The sequence below is a fragment of the Thalassophryne amazonica genome, unplaced genomic scaffold, assembly GCF_902500255.1.
Source record: "Thalassophryne amazonica unplaced genomic scaffold, fThaAma1.1, whole genome shotgun sequence".
Lineage (NCBI taxonomy): Eukaryota > Metazoa > Chordata > Actinopteri > Batrachoidiformes > Batrachoididae > Thalassophryne > Thalassophryne amazonica.
Window position 1 is genome coordinate 330858 of NW_022986245.1, and position 21615 is coordinate 352472.

The 21615-nt window shown below is 43.9% G+C and overlaps 1 long non-coding RNA gene across 1 annotated transcript; it reads left to right on the forward strand.

Annotated features, from left to right (window-relative positions):
• Positions 1–16372: 16372 nt before the first annotated feature.
• On the forward strand, positions 16373–20949 carry LOC117505779. The gene is made up of 3 exons (XR_004559256.1): positions 16373–16481; positions 18086–18088; positions 20939–20949. It is a non-coding gene; the product is annotated as an uncharacterized LOC117505779 (long non-coding RNA).
• Positions 20950–21615: the final 666 nt, after the last annotated feature.

Genomic DNA, 21615 nt, shown 5'->3' on the forward strand with positions numbered 1-21615 from the left:
CTGTATGACAATTTAACTCCCAAGGTCATTGCCCAGTGGGGAAACGACTTGAGACAGGAAATCAAAAATAAAATGCATTGTCTGTAAAAAACGTTCTCTGTGGAAATAGAGTACATTTCATACTCAAGCATCAGTGTTATGTGAATGATCATTTTTTTGTTTGAAAGAGATAATCACAAAAGGATGTGGACCTAATTTGCTCAAATGTCTTTAATATCAAGGTGTAACTCTCTATCTGTCAAAAACTGTCCTCTCCAGGAATGCCTTTGTTCATCACTATGTGATAATGCAGAAACACAATAGCAGTTGTGTACTCTGAGTGCATACTTACCATCAACTGTTTTTAGTTGACAGTGTACATGGGCAGATTCAGTGGTGGGCACAGCTAACCAAAACGTTAGCTTCGATAATAGCTAATCAGTTAACTGAAAAGTTCTTTCATAAAGCTAAACCGATAAACCACCCAAAAAATTATTGGAAGCTAAAGCTAATCGATAACTTTCAGTATTGTCTCCAGTACACTTGCAACAACTTCTGTCTTTGTGTGCCCTGCCCACTGCTGGAAGCGTCTGTTTACTACATATTTTGCAGCAGTGAAGCAGTGGAGAAAAGCTAAGCTCAACTCTACACACACAAAACAATCCATTATTCCTTAACAGGATACAGCCGAGCCACTGTGAGGCAGAGGTCTTGGAAAATAAAGCAGTTTTGAAAATAAATAAGTCCATTAATGTCAATTCTGTCATTTGTACAAAGTTAAAATATAACACATATCTTTTAATTTTAAATAATGCACTAATTCTGAAGTTTTGTAACAAACACAGAGAGATGCCAAAGGGATTATGGGTAAATGAGCCTCCGCTAACACTGACTCGTTGACTCATTCATTCTATGTAAACACCAACACATTAATATGACGTGAAGTGTGTGTTTGTGTTTACATATAAATGTGCTTTTGTAAAATATGCCATTTTTTCATGTGTTAAAAAAGCCATTTGCAAAAGCCAAAAGTCAAGTTGTGATTTTTCAACTGTCTGATATAACCAGGGTCAAAATGCATAGAACACTGCCATCTACTGGCGCCCAGACGCTCAGATCCTTACCCATAATCAGGGTTCCCCGCAGACAATGGAACAATGGCGCCACACTGTCATACTGCCCTCTAGTGCCACTATAGTGTAATGTCATCTCATGATGTTTTAGTGGCAGACTTGGTGGGAATCTAATGCCACGCAAACCCGCTTTTACGGGAAATTTCACATAAACAACTTCAGCTTTTTATTTTATCCTGTTTACATCCACATGTCACAAACCATGACAAAACGAGCCTTAAATCAAGCCAGATCTCTGCATTTTTTGTTTCGTCTTGGCAGGGATGCAGCAATCCCCAGGCCATTTTGGGAGGAGGCACCCCGGTGCTGAGTGTCACAGAGACGGGTGCACAGCCGACTTGAGCAACGCAACCATATCTCACGGCATGTCATGATTCAGCAGCACGAAATATACATTAATCTATTGGTTTGGGATAACACTGTCTGGGATTGATCAGATCAGAGGCTGAGAACGATACTGCAGCCTCTGTGACAGTGAACAGGGGGGCTTTTATGAAGAAAACTGCAGAACGGAATTTGAAATTCTTCAGGTACCAAGAGACACATTGAGATTTTGGTTCTGGATAGCTGCGTGCATTATTTCCATTTGTCTATGTTTTAAAAGACATGTTGCATTGAAATCACAACATTTCTGAGTGTTTCTTAGAGAAAACCACGCACTCGAATGAAATGCTGCTAACATTAAAAACGGAACCACAGATTAATTACAAAGTTTACATAAGAGTGATGTCGTGTTATGATGACTTGTTTTTTAAGTGATGACTGTTAATTTTGATACAGTTACAGTAAAAGGAGCTGCTTTCTACTGTGTAAAAACTTAGTGCGTGTGCGGTATGCGCTGCTCTGTTACAGAATAGTCTTATGTCAAGACAGACACTCAAAGTAAAATAAAAATAAACCCTACCAGCTCCACTGAGAAGAAGAAAAAAAACCTGAACAGTCATCCACTTGTGATTTCCAAAGTCCGCTCCACCAAATGAGTCCCCATGCACAGATCACGAGCGATTGCCAACTGGTGTTGCAGAGCTCCTCATAAAGTTCTCTCATGGTTAGATAGAAAGTCCATTATCTCCTGAAAATAACGTATTCTGACTTTTTCCCAATGTTAAAAAAAAAAATCCATCTGCGTGTCCAGCCTGTAAAGAAACAGTGTCATGAAGACATTCCGCGTGCATGCTCACGGCGGGGCTAAAATAGTGTCCAGCGACACAAACAGCGGTGTCACCACACGTTAGAATCCAAAATCTGACAGACTCTGAAAATATCAAGAGTTTTGGGGTGAAGTGTGTCGCCTCCTGTCTCTCTGTAAATCCGAACATTTATTTTTGAATGAAAGCTCACAAGCTTTGTTATCAGATGAAGCAGTGTTCGTTTCTTCACTGTGTCAGCCATCGGGATGTTTCTGCTTTTCCTAAAATGTACATCACACACTGAGAAATGCCAACAAAGGCAGAGTAAAGTGCAGAGTAATAAGACGTTTTTTCAGAAATGCACCTGCTGACTCGGGGAAGAAAGCTGGACCTTTTGTTTTTCTATTTTTATTTTATTTTTTGACAGTATAGAGGGGTGTCAAAATCTGAATCACACGGACAAGGTGAGATTTTCACTAACTGAAGTGAATGCCCCCAGCCTGGTGACATTATGACTTGGGAATTCAAACTTTTCAAGCTGAAAACTCTGCAGGGGAAAAGTGTAAAAACAAGTGTAGAATCTCACACATTTTAAAATAGTCTTTCTGTTCGTTCTTTTTTTTTTTTTTTTCAAATAAGTTCATTGCACATTTGTTACATACAGGGTGTCAATGAAACACAAGCATTTTAGATTAATTTAACTAATCAACAATTCAGCATAGAAATCAGACCAGAAACAGAACTAAAAGATTTTTATTTTTGTCTTAGAGCTTCAGGACGCAAGGTCGGACAGGACGCAGAGTGGAAGCGCTGTGCGCAGTGATAGTTCCCAACAGCACCGCGAGACTAAACATTTCTGGGGCGAACCCTGCCATAATCCTTTGCGTACCAGTTTTTGTTTTTTTGTTTTCACGTGCCAGAGAGCTCCTGCTGCAACAGAATCCATGTCGACAATTGTAAATGAACATTATACAACCAAAATGTACATTTTTATTTCTTTAGCTGCCGCAAGAGGCTGCAACAACTCTCGGTCGCGCAAAGGATTATGGGATATCTCAATACTTAGGGCGAATACTGCCATGAACGCTACTGGCCAGTAGATGGCAGTAGAGACCGATAAAACTCGCCAAAACAAATATTCCAAATTATCCATGTGCTACGTTTAATCTGCGTGGAGAAGCAATCTGAGCCTCTTCTGGCATTTTTACATAAAACAAACACAATAACAACATCTATAAACCCAGAGAATATATTCTCACGAGAGTTTTAGGCACAATATAAAAAGGGTTTAATGCTGTTGTCTGTGTGGAGCCTGATCAGAGCGTCTCAAATGCATTTCTCCTGTCGTGACTGTACTGAGATTACCCATAATGCTCCTGGACATAGTATGTCCACACTAAAACCTTCAAAATTAGTGCATTACTTTCAAACTAAAACATATAACTGATGATTTCACTTCATAAAACTTCAGAAGTAAATAACATGTCCAAAATAATTTTTATTATTTTTTTTACATTTTAGCCTCAAGTTAAAACTGTATGCCTCTGGTAACAGGTAAGTGCTAAAATCTTTGATATCAGACTCAACAAATTGTTTTTAAGTGATTAAGATTTATTCACTTCACCTACAAAAACGTGAGCAATCTAAAAATTATCGGACCAAAATTTATCGAAAGATAACTGGTCTGATGATGGTTTTCAAAGTTATCTGAAAAGATAATCCGATAATGAAAACATTAGCTTCGATAATTAGCGGTTAGCGGATTATCAGAACTGTGCCCACCACTGGGTAGATTACACTAATCTTAGTCTGTATAATTTACACAACAATTATCTTTGTAAAAAACACCTCTCCAGAAAGTATAGCAGATCATATCATATATGCAAACATCTGACAGGTCTGAAACGTCTGGACATGTAAGTACCCCAGTCAGCAGTTAGATATGGATGAATAACTTGACCAAAGAAATCATTTTGATTTTTTGGTGACACATGCTTGTGTACCCTGACTGTGAAACAGCCCAGATCAAGGTCAGCCATCTTTGAACTTGTCCAAGGTCTGTGTCCCAAGAATGCTCCCTGTGAATTTGAAGAGCCTGGCGGTAACAGTACTGACTTATGCTGAGCACAGACAGACGGATGCAAAGTCTTCACAATACCCGATGGCCATATTTTGGCCTTGGGTAAAAATATATATAAGCCAACTTATGTTTTGTAAAAAAAACAAACAAACAAAAAAAAAAACAATGAGGTTGGCTTCATAGATAATTGGCAAAGCTTCTGGGGAAAACCTGGTCTTGTTAGGAGAGACGGCATCCATCCCACTTTGGATGGAGCAGCTCTCATCTCTAGAAATCTGGCCAATTTTATTAAACCCTCCAAACCGTGACTATCCAGGGTTGGGACCAGGAAGCAGAGTTGTAATCTTACACACCTCTCTGCAGCTTCTCTCCCCCTGCCATCCCCCCAATACCCCATCCCCGTAGAGACGGTGCCTGCTGCTCGACCACCAACAACCAGTAAAAAAAATCTATTTAAGCATAAAAATTCAAAAAGAAAAAATAATATAGCACCTTCAACTGCACCACAGACTAAATCAGTTAAATGTGGTTTATTAAATATTAGGTCTCTCTCTTCTAAGTCCCTGTTAGTAAATGATATAATAATTGATCAACATATTGATTTATTCTGCCTTACAGAAACCTGGTTACAGCAGGATGAATATGTTAGTTTAAATGAGTCAACACCCCCGAGTCACACTGTCAGAACGCTTGTAGCACGGGCCGAGGCGGAGGATTAGCAGCAATCTTCCACTCCAGCTTATTAATTAATCAAAAACCCAGACAGAGTGTTGTGAAAGTGTAGGTACACGGACCCACAACAGGGGGCGCAATGAACGGACAATGGAGAAAGGTGAATAACAAGTTTTACTGTTGTGAAAAGAGCACAACCAATACAACAATTAATAATTTGGAGTTTGAAGCCGAAATCTGCTGGTGTCGTGTGGGCAGGCTCGAAGGTAGGAGGCGTCCGTCCTAGTCGAACCGGAACCACCCAGATTTCCTCTGCCACCGAACCCCAGAAGTACTGGAACCGCCAAGTCCCGAATTCCCAGGTGGCCACTGCCTCCGCTCGTCGGATCCGGTACTGCTGGCGGGAAAGAGCACAAACACACAGGTATGGATGCGACAGCACCCAGTAGACGGAGAGGGGAGAAGCCGCCTCCACCTCTTGTTACAATGAAGCAGGAAAGGTGAGTACTTATCCAAGCAAGTAGCTTTCTGTAGTCAGCTGTCCTGAAAAGGTTTACCAAGGTTTATCAGAGTCTTTAATATGAGCTTGCAGAGAAGGTTACCTTAATCTCAAGGCGATATCTCGGCACTGAGGTGGAGACGCTGTCCTGCTGATATACCTCCGTCCTGAGTGCAGTCAGCTGTGTCCAGTAATGGGTGACAGCTGTCACCCTGGCAGCCCTCGTCGGCGGCAGCGCCCTCTGGTGCCTGGAGCCCGCACTCCAGGCAGGGCGCCCTCTGGTGGTGGTGGGCCAGCAGTACCTCCTCTTCAGCGGCCCACACAACAGGACCCCCCCCTCAACGGGCGCCTCCTGGCGCACGACCGGGCTTGTCCGGATGGCGACGGTAGAAGTCGGCCAGGAGGGCCGGGTCCAGGATGAAGCTCCTCTTCACCCAGGAGCGTTCTTCGGGGCCGTACCCCTCCCAGTCCACCAGGTACTGAAGACCCCGACCCATTCGACGGACATCGAGGAGCCGACGCACGGTCCAAGCCGGTTCCCCGTCGATGATCCGGGCAGGAGGTGGTGCCGGACCCGGGGTGCAGAGGGGTGAGGTGTGATGGGGCTTTATCCGGGAGACGTGGAATACCGGGTGAATCCGCAGCGAGGCCGGCAACTGAAGCCTCACTGCGGCGGGATTGATGATTTTGAGGACCTTGAAGGGGCCGATGTATCGGTCTTGGAGCTTGGGGGAGTCCACTTGAAGGGGAATGTCCTTGGTGGACAACCATACCTCCTGCCCAGGACGATACGTGGGAGCCGGGGCCCGCCGCCGGTCTGCATGTGTCTTCGCTCTCGTCCGGGCCTTCAACAAGGCAGAGCGGGCGGCACGCCACACCCGACGGCACCTCCGTAGGTGGGCCTGGACCGAGGGCACACCGACCTCTCCCTCGACCACCGGAAACAAGGGGGGCTGATACCCCAAGCACACCTCAAACGGGGAGAGGCCGGTGGCTGATGACACTTGGCTGTTGTGAGCGTACTCGATCCAGGCCAGGTGGGTACTCCAGGCCGTCGGGTGCGCGGCTGTCACACAGCGTAGTGTCTGCTCCAAGTCCTGGTTCGCCCGCTCTGCTTGCCCGTTGGTCTGGGGATGATACCCAGACGAGAGGCTGACCGTGGCCCCCAGTTCCCGGCAGAAGCTCCTCCAGACGTGTGAGGTGAACTGGGGACCGCGATCGGAGACGATGTCTGATGGTATACCATGCAGACGGACGACGTGGTGGACCAGGAGGTCCGCTGTCTCCTGGGCCGTTGGAAGCTTCGGGAGGGCCACGAAGTGGGCCGCCTTGGAGAAACGGTCCACTATCGTGAAGACGACGGTGTTTCCCTGGGACGGCGGGAGACCCGTGACGAAGTCCAGGCCGATGTGGGACCAGGGGCGATGAGGCACGGGCAGTGGCTGTAGCTGCCCTGAGGTCTTCTGGTGGTTGGCCTTGCCCCTGGCGCAGGTGGTACAGGCCTGGACGTAATCCCGGACATCGGCCTCCAGGGATGCCCACCAGAAGCGTTGCCGGACGACTGTCACGGTCCTTCGCACCCCCGGGTGACAGGAGAGCTTAGAACCGTGACAGAAGTCTAGGACTGCGGCCCTGGCCTCTGGTGGGACGTATAGTTTGTTCTTTGGTCCGTTTCCGGGGTCCGGGACACGGGTCAGGGCCTCCCGGACGGTCTTCTCCACGTCCCAGGTGAGGGCGGCCACGATAGCGGACTCCGGGATGATGGGATCCGGGGGATCCGACGGTTCCGTTTTGACCTCATCTTCGTGCACCCGGGACAATGCATCCGATCTCTGGTTCTTGGTCCCGGGGCGGTAGGTAATCCGGAAGTCAAAACGGCCAAAGAACAGTGACCAGCGGGCTTGCCTGGGGTTCAGACGCTTAGCGGTCCTGATGTACTCCAGGTTCCGATGGTCAGTGAAAACCGTGAATGGCACGGCTGTTCCCTCCAACAGATGTCTCCACTCTTCGAGGGCCTCTTTCACAGCAAGGAGTTCCCGATTGCCGACGTCATAGTTCCGTTCAGCGGGGGTCAACCTGCGGGAAAAATAGGCACACGGGTGAAGGACCTTATCGGTCTTCCCGCTCTGGGAGAGCACCGCTCCTATCCCTGAGTCCGAGGCATCCACTTCAACCACTAACTGGCGGCTAGGATCGGGCTGCACCAGAACTGGTGCAGACGAGAAGCGCCGTTTCAACTCCTTGAACGCGGCCCTCGCACCGGTCCGACCAGGTGAAGGGAACTTTTGGAGAGGTCAGGGCTGTCAGGGGGCTAACTACCTGACTGTAGCCCTTGATGAACCTCCTGTAGAAATTAGCAAAGCCGAGGAACTGTTGCAGCTTCCTACGGCTTGTGGGTTGGGGCCAGTCTCTCACCGCCGCAACCTTGGCCGGGTCCGGGGCGACGGAGTTAGAGGAGATGATAAACCCCAGGAAGGACAAAGAAGAAAGGTGAATAACAAGTTTTACTGTTGTGAAAAGAGCACAACCAATACAACAATTAATAATTTGGAGTTTGAAGCCGAAATCTGCTGGTGTCGTGTGGGCAGGCTCGAAGGTAGGAGGCGTCCGTCCTAGTCGAACCGGAACCACCCAGATTTCCTCTGCCACCGAACCCCAGAAGTACTGGAACCGCCAAGTCCCGAATTCCCAGGTGGCCACTGCCTCCGCTCGTCGGATCCGGTACTGCTGGCGGGAAAGAGCACAAACACACAGGTATGGATGCGACAGCACCCAGTAGACGGAGAGGGGAGAAGCCGCCTCCACCTCTTGTTACAATGAAGCAGGAAAGGTGAGTACTTATCCAAGCAAGTAGCTTTCTGTAGTCAGCTGTCCTGAAAAGGTTTACCAAGGTTTATCAGAGTCTTTAATATGAGCTTGCAGAGAAGGTTACCTTAATCTCAAGGCGATATCTCGGCACTGAGGTGGAGACGCTGTCCTGCTGATATACCTCCGTCCTGAGTGCAGTCAGCTGTGTCCAGTAATGGGTGACAGCTGTCACCCTGGCAGCCCTCGTCGGCGGCAGCGCCCTCTGGTGCCTGGAGCCCGCACTCCAGGCAGGGCGCCCTCTGGTGGTGGTGGGCCAGCAGTACCTCCTCTTCAGCGGCCCACACAACACAGAGCTTTAATTCATTTGAAAGCTTGACTCTTAGTCTTGTCCATCCAAATTGGAAGTCTCAAAAACCAGTTTTATTTGTTATTATCTATCGTCCACCTGGTCGTTACTGTGAGTTTCTCTGTGAATTTTCAGACCTTTTGTCTGACTTAGTGCTTAGCTCAGATAAGATAATTATAGTGGGCGATTTTAACATCCACATACATGCTGAGAATGACAGCCTCAACACTGCATTTAATCTATTATTAGACTCTATTGGCTTTGCTCAAAAAGTAAATGAGTCCACCCACCACTTTAATCATACTTTAGATCTTGTTCTGACATATGGCATAGAAACTGAAGACTTAACAGTATTCCCTGAAAACCCCCTGTTGTCTGATCATTTCTTAATAACATTTACTTTAATGGACTACCCAGCAGTGGGGAATAAGTTTCATTACAGTAGAAGTCTTTCTGAAAGCGCTGTAGCTAGGTTTAAGGATATGATTCCTTCTTTGTTATGTTCTTCAATGCCATATACCAAGACAGTGCAGAGTAGCTACCTAAACTCTGTGAGTGAGATAGAGTATCACGTCAATAGCTTTACATCTTCATTGAGCACAACTTTGGATGCTGTAGCTCCTCTGAACAAGAGAGCCTTAAATCAGAAGTGCCCGACTCCGTGGTATAACTCACAAACTTGCAGCTTAAAGCAGAAAACCCGTAAGTTGGAGAGGAAATGGCGTCTCACTAATTTAGAAGATCTTCATTTAGCCTGGAAAAAGAGTCTGTTGCGCTATAAAAAAGCCCTCCGTAAAGCTAGGACATCTTACTATTCATCACTAATTGAAGAAAATAAGAACAACCCCAGGTTTCTTTTCAGCACTGTAGCCAGGCTGACAAAGAGTCAGAGCTCTACTGAGCCGAGTATTCCTTTAACTTTAACTAGTAATGACTTCATGACTTTCTTTGCAGATAAAATTTTAACTATTAGAGAAAAAACTGCAGGATTGTCTTACAGACATAAAGACATGGATGACCTCTAATTTCCTGCTTTTAAACTCAGATAAAACTGAAGTTATTGTACTTGGCCCCACAAATCTTAGAAACATGGTGTATTACCAGATCCTTACTCTGGATGGCATTACCCTGACCTCTAGTAATACTGTGAGAAATCTTGGAGTCATTTTTGTTCAGGCTATGTCATTCAATGCGCATATTAAACAAATATGTAGGACTGCTTTTTTGCATTTGCGCAATATCTCTAACATTAGAACGATCTTGTCTCGAAGTGATGCTTCTTCATTGGCTTCCTGTTAATTCTAGAATAGAATTTAAAATTCTTCTTACTTATAAGGTTTTGAATAATCAGGTCCCATCTTATCTTAGGGACCTCATAGTACCATATCACCCCAATAGAGCGCTTTGCTCTCAGACTGCAGGCTTACTTGTAGTTCCTAGGGTTTGTAAGAGTAGAATGGGAGGCAGAGCCTTCAGCTTTCAGGCTCCTCTCCTGTGGAACCAGCTCCCAATTCGGATCAGGGAGACAGACACCCTCTCTACTTTTAAGATTAGTGATTGGTGGTTTGAATCATATTTGTCTAATAGATTACAGTTTGTTCATGTAAATGGGGAATCTTCTTCACAGACTAAAGTTAATTATGGAGTTCCACAAGGTTCTGTGCTAGGACCAATTTTATTCACTTCATACATGCTTCCCTTAGGCAGTATTATTAGACGGTATTGCTTAAATTTTCATTGTTACGCAGATGATACCCAGCTTTATCTATCCATGAAGCCAGAGGATACACACCAATTAGCTAAACTGCAGGATTGTCTTACAGACATAAAGACATGGATGACCTCTAATTTCCTGCTTTTAAACTCAGATAAAACTGAAGTTATTGTCCTTGGCCCCACAAATCTTAGAAACATGGTGTCTAACCAGATCGTTACTCTGGATGGCATTACCCTGACCTCTAGTAATACTGTGAGAAATCTTGGAGTCATTTTTGATCAGGATATGTCATTCAAAGCGCATATTAAACAAATATGTAGGACTGCTTTTTTGCATTTACGCAATATCTCTAAAATCAGAAAGGTCTTGTCTCAGAGTGATGCTGAAAAACTAATTCATGCACTTATTTCCTCTAGGCTGGACTATTGTAATTCATTATTATCAGGTTGTCCTAAAAGTTCCCTAAAAAGCCTTCAGTTGGTTCAGAATGCTGCAGCTAGAGTACTGACGGGGACTAGCAGGAGAGAGCATATCTCACCCGTGTTGGTCTCTCTTCATTGGCTTCCTGTTAATTCTAGAATAGAATTTAAAATTCTTCTTCTTACTTATAAGGTTTTGAATAATCAGGTCACATCTTATCTTAGGGACCTCGTAGTACCATATTACCCCATTAGAGCGCTTCGCTCTCAGACTGCGGGCTTACTTGTAGTTCCTAGGGTTTGTAAGAGTAGAATGGGAGGCAGAGCCTTCAGCTTTCAGGCTCCTCTCCTGTGGAACCAGCTCCCAATTCAGATCAGGGAGACAGATACCCTCTCTACTTTTAAGATTAGGCTTAAAACTTTCCTTTTCGCTAAGGCTTATAGTTAGGGCTGGATCGGGTGACCCTGGACCATCCCTTGGTTATGCTGCTTTAGACGTAGACTGTGGGGGGGTTCCCATGATGCACTGTTTCTTTCTCTTTTTGCTCCGTATGCATCACTCTGCATTTAATCATTAGTGATCGATCTCTGCCCCCCTTCACGGCATGTCTTTTTCCTGGTTCTTTCCCTCAGCCCCAACCAGTCTCAGCAGAAGACTGCCCCTCCCTGAGCCTGGTTCTGCTGGAGGTTTCTTCCTGTTAAAAGGGAGTTTTTCCTTCCCACTGTGGCCAAGTGCTTGCTCATAGGGGGTCGTTTTGACCGTTGGGGTTTTTCATAATTATTGTATGGCCTTGCCTTACAATATGGAGCGCCTTGGGGCAGCTGTTTGTTGTGATTTGGCGCTATATAAGAAAAAAGTTGATTGATTGATTGATTGATTAGGCTTAAAACTTTCCTTTTTGCTAAAGCTTATAGTTAGGGCTGGATCAGGTGACCCTGAACCATCCCTTAGTTATGCTGCTATAGACTTAGACTGCTGGGGGGTTCCCATGATGCACTGAGTGTTTCTTTCTCTTTTTACTCTGTATGCACCACTCTGCATTTAATCATTAGTGATTGATCTCTGCTCCCCTCCACAGCATGTCTTTTTCCTGGTTCTCTCCCTCAGCCCCAACCAGTCCCAGCAGAAGACTGCCCCTCCCTGAGCCTGGTTCTGCTGGAGGTTTCTTCCTGTTAAAAGGGAGTTTTTCCTTCCCACTGTCGCCAAGTGCTTGCTCACAGGGGGTCGTTTTGACCGTTGGGGTTTTTCCGTAATTATTGTATGGCTTCGCCTTACAATATAAAGTGCCTTGGGGCAACTGTTTGTTGTGATTTGGCGCTATATAAATAAAATTGATTTGATTTGATATCTTTATGTTTGGCTGCCTTCAGTAATGCTGGTATTTGGTTAGACTCTCTCCGATTGTTCTGTCTGAGTTATTTTCATTAGTTACTTCCTCCAAACCATCAACATGTCTATTAGACCCCATTCCTACCAGGCTGCTCAAGGAAGCCCTACCATTATTTAATGCTTCGATCTTAAATATGATCAATCTATCTTTATTAGTTGGTTATGTACCACAGGCTTTTAAGGTGGCAGTAATTAAACCATTACTTAAAAAGCCATCACTTGACCCAGCTATCTTAGCTAATTATAGGCCAATCTCCAACCTTCCTTTTCTCTCAAAAATTCTTGAAAGGGTAGTTGTAAAACAGCTAACTGATCATCTGCAGAGGAATGGTCTATTTGAAGAGTTTCAGTCAGGTTTTAGAATTCATCATAGTACAGAAACAGCATTAGTGAAGGTTACAAATGATCTTCTTATGGCCTCAGACAGTGGACTCATCTCTGTGCTTGTTCTGTTGGACCTCAGTGCTGCTTTTGATACTGTTGACCATAAAATTTTATTACAGAGATTAGAGCATGCCATAGGTATTAAAGGCACTGCGCTGCGGTGGTTTGAATCATATTTGTCTAATAGATTACAATTTGTTCATGTAAATGGGGAATCTTCTTCACAGACTAAAGTTAATTATGGAGTTCCACAAGGTTCTGTGCTAGGACCAATTTTATTCACTTTATACATGCTTCCCTTAGGCAGTATTATTAGACGGCATTGCTTAAATTTTCATTGTTACACAGATGATACCCAGCTTTATCTATCCATGAAGCCAGAGGACACACACCAATTAGTTAAACTGCAGGATTGTCTTACAGACATAAAGACATGGATGACCTCTAATTTCCTGCTTTTAAATTCAGATAAAACTGAAGTTATTGTACTTGGCCCCACAAATCTTAGAAACATGGTGTCTAACCAGATCCTTACTCTGGATGGCATTACCCTGACCTCTAGTAATACTGTGAGAAATCTTGATCAGGATATGTCCTTCAATGCGCATATTAGTGGGAGCAATTTTGTGTTTAACAACCTTTGTGATTTTCTAATCTGACGGGGAACCAAGGATCCTCTGTTCTCAAGTCTGTGGCATTAAACTCTCAACCCTGGTTTCCAAAATTGTAAAGATCACTGTGAGGGGGTGTGCAAGAGAAAATTTAAGATGGCAAGTCCAGTCTGAAGGTGATTCTGAAAATGTCTGAGGAAGCTGTGGAGGACACAGTGTTATCGTTTTGAGTCTTATTTAGACCACAGTGAGGGACATGAAACCTTGGAGGAAAACCTTCAGTCTGACAACAGTGACAATACTGGCAGAGGTCAGAACACAGAACGGTGATTATTAAAAAAAGAAATGCAGGTGAGGGGTCCGTCCCATCATTAGGAGGGACAGCTGCCCTGTCATTAGGAGGGTGCTAACTAGAGCACAATAGGTGCTAATTAGAGCTATTGTTTAGTAATTAGCCTATAGCAGTCTGCCTCTCGGTAGGAGGGGTCTGGTTAGGTTTAAAACTCCAGCTTTTGTGGCTTCTGTTTATTCTTCTCCACAAGAGTCAAGACAGAAGTCAGACTACCAGAGCAAGAATTTTAGCTGCGGAAGCTTCTGCGATTTGAAGCGAAACGTCCTCGTGTCAATCAACCCAGTCCAGTCGAAGATTCAAGCTTCTCTACGTTGCATCAGTAAGTATAAACAAAGCCAATACAACCATGCAAGGTACTTTTTCAATTTACCATACTGGATCGGGTGAGTGCCGGCGTGGCACACTGAACGGTCTGCCCCGTCTCCACTGTGCATGTGTCATTTGGGACCACAGCAGCTCGTATGAGTCTGAGTCTCTTCACCCAAAGTGATCAAATGAAATAATGTGATTATTAACTATCAGATGATAATGGTAAAACCTCTTAAATCATTCTAAAGTCAGTCAGTCATGTAATAATGCTGAATTTATGTGGAAATGATTGTTCAAAAGCTTCCGATATCTGTCGCTGAGATAAATGATGACTGGAGGCAGTTTGAAGCAGAAAGGAGCTTTTGTACAACAATCATTTCCACATAAATTCAGCATTATTTTATCATAAAAGACGGAGGAAGCGATCAGAGCATCGCAGCTACATGAGCTGCTAGCTGATGCGCTCACTGCGCGTCCATCATTTCAAAGTGTCACAAATTATCACCTCGTTTCTGCTTCAAACTGACTTTAGAATGATTTAAGAGGTTTTTACCTTATCATCTGATGGTTAATAATCCCATTATTCCCTTTGATCGTTTTGGGTGAAAAGACTCAGACGAGCTGCTGTGGTCCCAAATGACACATGCGCAGTGGGGGCAGGACGGACCAAATTTTAGGGGGGACCGTTTGACACCAGAAATGTTGGCCACAGAAATAAATACCCAGATTCCCAGCAATTCACTGAAAACTCCCATCACTGCTATCGACTATGTCATCAATTAATCAAGTAACTGGATAAACAGTACTTTTGAGTTCTAAACAACAATTTCAACAGTGCCAGAACTCTCCCTAAAGGGTCCATTAAACCCCCTTTACACAGGAACAGGGTGTGTCCAGTGGCCCTTATGCGGCCATGAAATCACTTTGAGTGCCGCGCAACGCCCAAGAGGCACTCAGCTGCCACCAGGACTTTACACGGTCCTCTCGGTGTCCTCACAAACTGCCGTGATCGCAGTGGTCACAGTGGCCAAGTGAAAACACTTGACAGGCCACCTTAAGACCGCCTGACAGGCGCACAATGACTGCTGCATTTTTTAAACCACAGCAACAGCAGCTCATCCACTGTAACATGACCTTTACACGAGTTTGGACATGAACCCAGAAAAAAAGAGCAATATCATTTAGATATCACAGCCAACGAGTGCACAATGATCGTGGCTGTGCCGTGATTTTTATGAATAAAGTCCAATTTATAAAACTGTTATATAGTGAAAATTAGTTCCTTGTCAGCTGATGTCCACAGAATTCCTCAGAAACTTTTGTGCATGTTCAAAATTTAACAGATCAGGCGGAGAGATTTGCCTTATACGAGGTCTGTTAGAAAAGTATCCAACTTTATTTATTTTATTTTTTTTGCAGAAACCTGATGGATTTGAATCACGTGTGCTTTTATTTATTGTTTTATTTTTTTTGCAGAAACCTGATGGATTTGAATCACGTGTGCTTTTATTTATTGTTTTTTTTTTTTGCAGAAACCTGATGGATTTGAATCACGTGTGCTTGCATGAGCAAACCTTGAACCTTCGTGTGCATGCATGAATTTTTTCACGCCTGTCGATTGCGTCATTTTCTGGCAAGCAGCCTTTGTGTGAGGTGGTGTGTCGTGCTCTCACCGGATTTTCATTACAAGGAAAAAGACGGAACGACTGGAGCAGCGCTACTGCATCAAATTTTGCCACAAACTGGGCGACAGCCAGGTGGAAACCATTCGTATGATTCAGACGGCTTTCGGTGGCTTTTCAGTCGTGTGACTATCCGAGAAATTGTGGAAGAGCTGGGCATGTCACAGCATGTCCTGTGAGACTTCAACATGAAGGTGCTTTTGCTCCATCAGCAGCTTCAGCACAAATTTCGCTGCAACTCTTTTCATGGCCAAATCTTCTGTCACAGTGGAATGTGCCGAAAAAGTGCTGATGTCCACCTCTTCCACAATTTCTCTGATAGTCACACGATGGTCCCACATCACCACAGCATTCACTTTGGAAATGATCTGGTCATTTCAGCATGTTGATGGCCGCCCGGAGCGTGGCTCACTCTCCACCATTGTGCAGACGTCTTTAAACCAGTTGTACCGCTCCTTAATCTGTGTGATGCCCAGAGGATCATCACCGAAAGCCGTCCGAATCTTCCGAATGGTTTCCACCTGGCTGTCGCTCAGTTTCTGGCAAAATTTGATGCAGTAACGCTGCTCCAGTCATTCTGTCATTTTCCTTGAAATGAAAATCCGCCGAGAGACTCCACCCATCCTCACACAAAGGCTGCTTACCAGCAAATGACGCAACCGACAGGCTGAAAAAATTCACACATGTGCACGAAGGTTCACGGTTGGCTCATGCAAGCACACGATTCAAATCTATCAGGTTTTTGAAAAAAATAAAATAAACAAAAACGTCGGATACTTTTCTAACAGACCTCGTACTTATCTTCCAGCTGATGCTTCATTCTCAGCTTCTGAAAGCTTCAGTGTCATTTCGGCACAAGTAGACATGCAGTTTCTCTGTCACCGAAAGCGCACGTCATGTCAGACATGTAATCTGCACCGCGATTACTGTTATGATGACAACCTGTAGCAATAACTAAAAACCTGTCTCAGTGGAACACAAAACAAGCTAAATAATAAATGAATCCATTTTCCTGTTTCTGTATGTGCACATGCAGTCTGTTGATGCCTGCATGTGTGCATTATCTTTTTCCACTGCCATGCACATGACAGCACCTGCCTGGAACACCTGACACGGAATGTTTTAATATATAACCAGGTACATTAAGTTCACTGTGGACTCACCACACTTTTGTCCTTTTTCTCCATCAATTGTATAATCCAGAGTTTGATTCACAGAGCACACTGTGGAGCTCTGGTCAAAACAAGAAAAAAAAAAAGTTTTCTGAAGAGGACAACAGTCATGTGACCTTTTTAAGTTCCTGCAATGGTTTAAAAAATCATGGCTGTCAGTTCTTTTCTAGCCATAGAAAGTCCAGTGAGCGGTGTTATTTGTCCAGTGATGTCATTTTTCTGCAGATTTATCTGAGGCTGCCCGTAAGATGAATCCAAACTGAAGATCACCCCCCGGCCAGAAACAGTGTGGAAATATGAGGTAAACTGCTCAAAATCCAGCACAAATGTCAAAAAAGTGGCAGTTCTCCATGGAAATGTGATGTCATCTGTAGCGTACAAACTGTATGTGACACACGCACAAGGGTCAGCTAACAGGAGAGCATTGAGGAGTTCTGTCACTGACATCACTGACACCATCCACTGAACACAGCAACGTGCAAACACTGCACGTTGCTGTGTTCAGTGGATGGTCAAGACGGAGGCGACCTGAATCAAATATCTGAGAAAGCACCACATTAAATAACGCAAGGATCTTTTTAACCCGGGAGTAGAAAGTCAAAGTCAGCCAGGGAAAGACAATTTACCCATACTGACTTCAAGTATGAGTAAATTAAGTCCTTTTATTTATTCATTTATTTTTGGTGATTTCTTGCTGCGTTTTGGAAATGAGGTAATGCCGGCGTCCTGAAAACGGTTCATGTATTCAGAGAGGATGTGCCATCTAGTGTTCAAGAGATGAAACTTCAGCCACTGATCAAACATGTACCAAAACATCAAATAAGGCTTGCACTTAGATGAACCTTCTGGTAATTTGTAGCTATAGTTTTGAGATCTGCTGTAGTTCAGATTTTGCTAAGGGGCTATATAACCCATTCAGAAATACGTCCATTATAATTTTTTACACTTACGTTTATATTGTGGTATATACCGTTACCGCAAAGGGATTCAATTTATACCACAATATGAACTTTAGGTCATATTGCCTAGCCCTAGTGTCAGTGCAACAATCTGGTAGTCATTTAAGCTGGTTATGGGGGATTTCTTGGATAGGAGGACTATGGTGGAGGCCTTCAGGCATGACTGGACAGCAGACCATGTCATGTACCAGTTGAAGACTTTGGTGAAAATCCCAGCAAGCTGGTCTGCACAGTCTTTCAACACTGAATTTCAACACTGAACAAGCTTTGAAGGCGGAGTTTCTCTCTCTCAGTAGCTGCTTCACCTCCCTGGTCATCCAGGGTTTCTGATTGTGGTCGACCTGGATGTGTTTTCTTCACTGTGAACATATCTACACAGTTCTTAACCCCTTAAGCCCATTTCACCAAAATCACATACCCATACATTATGATTTATTTCTCAGCTTGTACAAGGTCAAAAATGCAAAAGCTGGGATCAGCTAAAAGACAGGTCCTAGGGGATGTTGTGGATGCAAAAAAACTGAAAGAAAATAATACTTGGTAGGAGTAAATGAGGTTTTTTCCCCAAAAAATGAATTCCGATTTATGTCTTTATTTGCTTGGCGTTTCAGCTGTGGTTAGTTGATGTGATTTAAGTAGATACTTTTGTAGAGGAGACCTCGCTTGACATTTTGATATATAATAAGCGTATGTTGGTGTCAGCATTGGTTAGTTATGAGTATTCAAATGTTCCAAAACCGCTTCTCAGCAGCGGCAGAACGGCTTCAAAATACAAAATACTTTGTCTTAGGCCCCCTGCTTTTCTCCCTTTATATAGCACCCCTTGGGCACATATTGCGGCGTTTTGCTTTACCTTTCACTGCTATGCTGATGATACTCAGTTATACATGCTGATAACTGCTGGTAATCTCGTTCACATAAAATCCTTAGAAGATTGCCTTGCATCAGTGAGAAGTTGGATGTCTAGAAACTTCCTACTTTTAAACTCTGATAAGACTGAAATGATGGTTCTTGGTCCAGTGACACATCAACATCATTTTGGTCACTTAACGGTCAGCCTAGGCTCGTGTGTCATACATCACACTGACAAAGTGAGGAACCCTGGGGTAATTTTTGATCCTTCATTGTCCTTTGGACGCCACATTAGAGATATTACAAGGACTGCTTTCTTCCATGTGCGAAATATAGCGAAGATTCGTCCCATCCTGTCTATGGCTGATGCTGAGACCCTGTTTATCTCTTCTAGGACTACTGCAATGTTCTAGCATTAGTGCTAGAGAGCATTAGGGCTCTCCAATTGATTCAAAATGCTGCAGCCAGATTTTGGACATGAAGCAGAAAGTTTGACCACATTACACCCATTTTGGTATTCATTCTTCATTTTGGCATTTTTCTTACCACTGCTGCTCTGGGGGTTAGTAAGGTTAGACCTTACTTGTTTGAAGCACCTTGAGGCAACTTTGTTGTGATTTGGCGCTATATAAATGAAAATAAATTTAATAAATTGACAGTCAGACTGTCATCCCCACTGAGGTCCTTACCCTGGGTCTCCTGAACATCAGATCACTGTCCTCAAAATCGTTGCTGATTAATGATCTAATCATGGATCATCATTTAGATATGATTGGCTTATGTGAAACCTGGCTCAAACTCACAACTCTCCTTCCTCTGAATGAGGCCTGTCCACCAGCATACACATTTAGTCACGTGTCTCGTGGTGTGAAGCAAGGCGGGGGTGTGGCTTTTATTTACAAATCGAGGTTTTCTTGATTAGGTGTTGGGGGTCACAAATATAATTCCTTTGAGCATCTGACTCTGCGTTATGCCAGTGATGCTAAGTACTGTCAGGGTCATAAAACTGGAGCTCAGTTATGTTATTTTGTCACTGTTTATAGGCCCCCTGGCCCATATTCTGATTTCTTAGATGAATTTGGTGCGTTCATCTCTAGTTTGTCAACTAGTGCAGATAATATTTTGATTATTGGTGACTTTAACATTCATATAAATAAGCCCTCTGATCCCCTTAGCAAATCATTTATGCAAATTGTGGATGATTTAGGATTCCAGCAATGCATTCAGGACCCGACACACATTAGTGGAAATACCCTGGATCTGGTTCTTGCACGTGGATTTGCCGTCACAAATATCAACATCTTGCCTCCCGCATCTATAGTCTCAGACCATTCACTTATCAGGTTTACATTTACGCTGCCATGTTTAGTGGAACAACAACCTTGTCTACTACTGCGGCGTCGTATTAAACCCTCAACTATGACTGAACTTGAGGCTAGACTACCTGATATTTTAGCTTTGAGTCTGGAGAATGCTAAAACAGTAAACAGCCTTGCGGATAGTCTAAGAGCTTAAAACTACACTTGATAAGATTGCGCCTCTTCTTTTGGGGCCACGCCCTCCCAAGGCACAGTCACCTTGGTTCAATGGTTACTTGCGTGACCTCAGGCAGAAGGCTAGAGGTTTGGAACGGAAATGGCGTTGTTCCAAATTAGAGGTGTTCCGCCTTGTGTGGCGGGATGCTATTTTAGATTATAATCATGCACTACTGGCCACAAAACAGGCCTATTACTCTGATTTGATCAGTAAAAACAAACATAACTCAAAGTTCTTGTTTGACACAGTAGCATTTTTTATTCACGGGCAGCCACCAGTTAGTCGTTCTCCCTTTTCAGCACAGGATTTCTTGGATTATTTTGAAAATAGAAGAGGCATGCTGAAACCTGCTATGGAGGTGGGCGTTACCATTGAGGTATTACCTAGATTGACAGAATTTCATAGTATTTCATTGGGGGTGCTGACGAAACTTGTGGGTCTTCAGCTGGTTCAGAACGCTGCCACCAAACTTCTGGCACATAGCAGAAGGTCTGAACATATCACACCCATTTTGGCATCTTTGCACTGGCTCCCTGTCTCTGTGAGAGCAGATTTTAAGCTTTTGTTATTGACTTATAAGGTTGTTCATGGACTGGCGCCATCTTGTCTGGCTGACCTGGTGGAACTCTACGTGCCAGCCCGGGCTTTGCGGTCGCAGGATGCGGGACTTCTCTGTGTTCCCAGGGTGAAGAAGTAGTTAGCAGGTCAAAGATGCTTTTCGCATCGTGTACGCACCCTGTGGAACAGTCTTCCTGCAACTGGGTGATTCTATGGTAACGGAATTACGATGACAGGAAAATCTGGCCATATTTTAGCTCCCCATTAAAAATGTGCTCCGATTGTAATTCCGTTGCCATAGAATCGCCCAACTGTGAGACAGTCGGAGTTCATGGACATTTTAAGTCAAGACTGAAAACCTATTTTTATTTTTTCTTATGAATAGTTTTTTTTTTTATCTGTTTTATTCTTTTACTTCTGTATTTAATCATGTATTTGAATTTTTATTCATTTTTAATTATTTATTTAAATTTTATGTTGAATTGTTTTATGTAAGGCACCTTGAGATGGCTTTGCTGTGATTTGGCGCATTCTAAGCAAATTAAATTGAAATTAATTTGAATTGAATTGAAACTGAAATTGAAGCACCGTCTGGCCATGTTGTCACCATCTTGATGGCGGTGGGGGTGGATTTCCAGAAGGGGGTATATGCAGGGTTGAGTTGCAGAGAGATGTGGTCTGACTTGCCGATATGTGGTGCAGGTCTGACCCTGTAGCCTTGCTTATTATTGTCAAGTGTATTTGCTCCTCTTGTGGCACATCTGACATGTTGATGAAGTTTGGGGAGCACTGATTTTAATCCCACATTATTAAAATCGTCTGCGATAATGTGCACCGTGTCCGGATGTCTGTTAAGATGTAGGCTAATTGTTCTGTGTAAAAGTCCGAGGCCTGAGCTAGCATTAGCATCCAATGGAATGTCAACAGCAGTTAGCAAGACTCCAGTAAACTCCAGAGGAAGGTAAAACAGTTGGCATTTAACAGTCAAATATTCCAGGTCTGGGGAACAGTGACTTGCTACCATTGC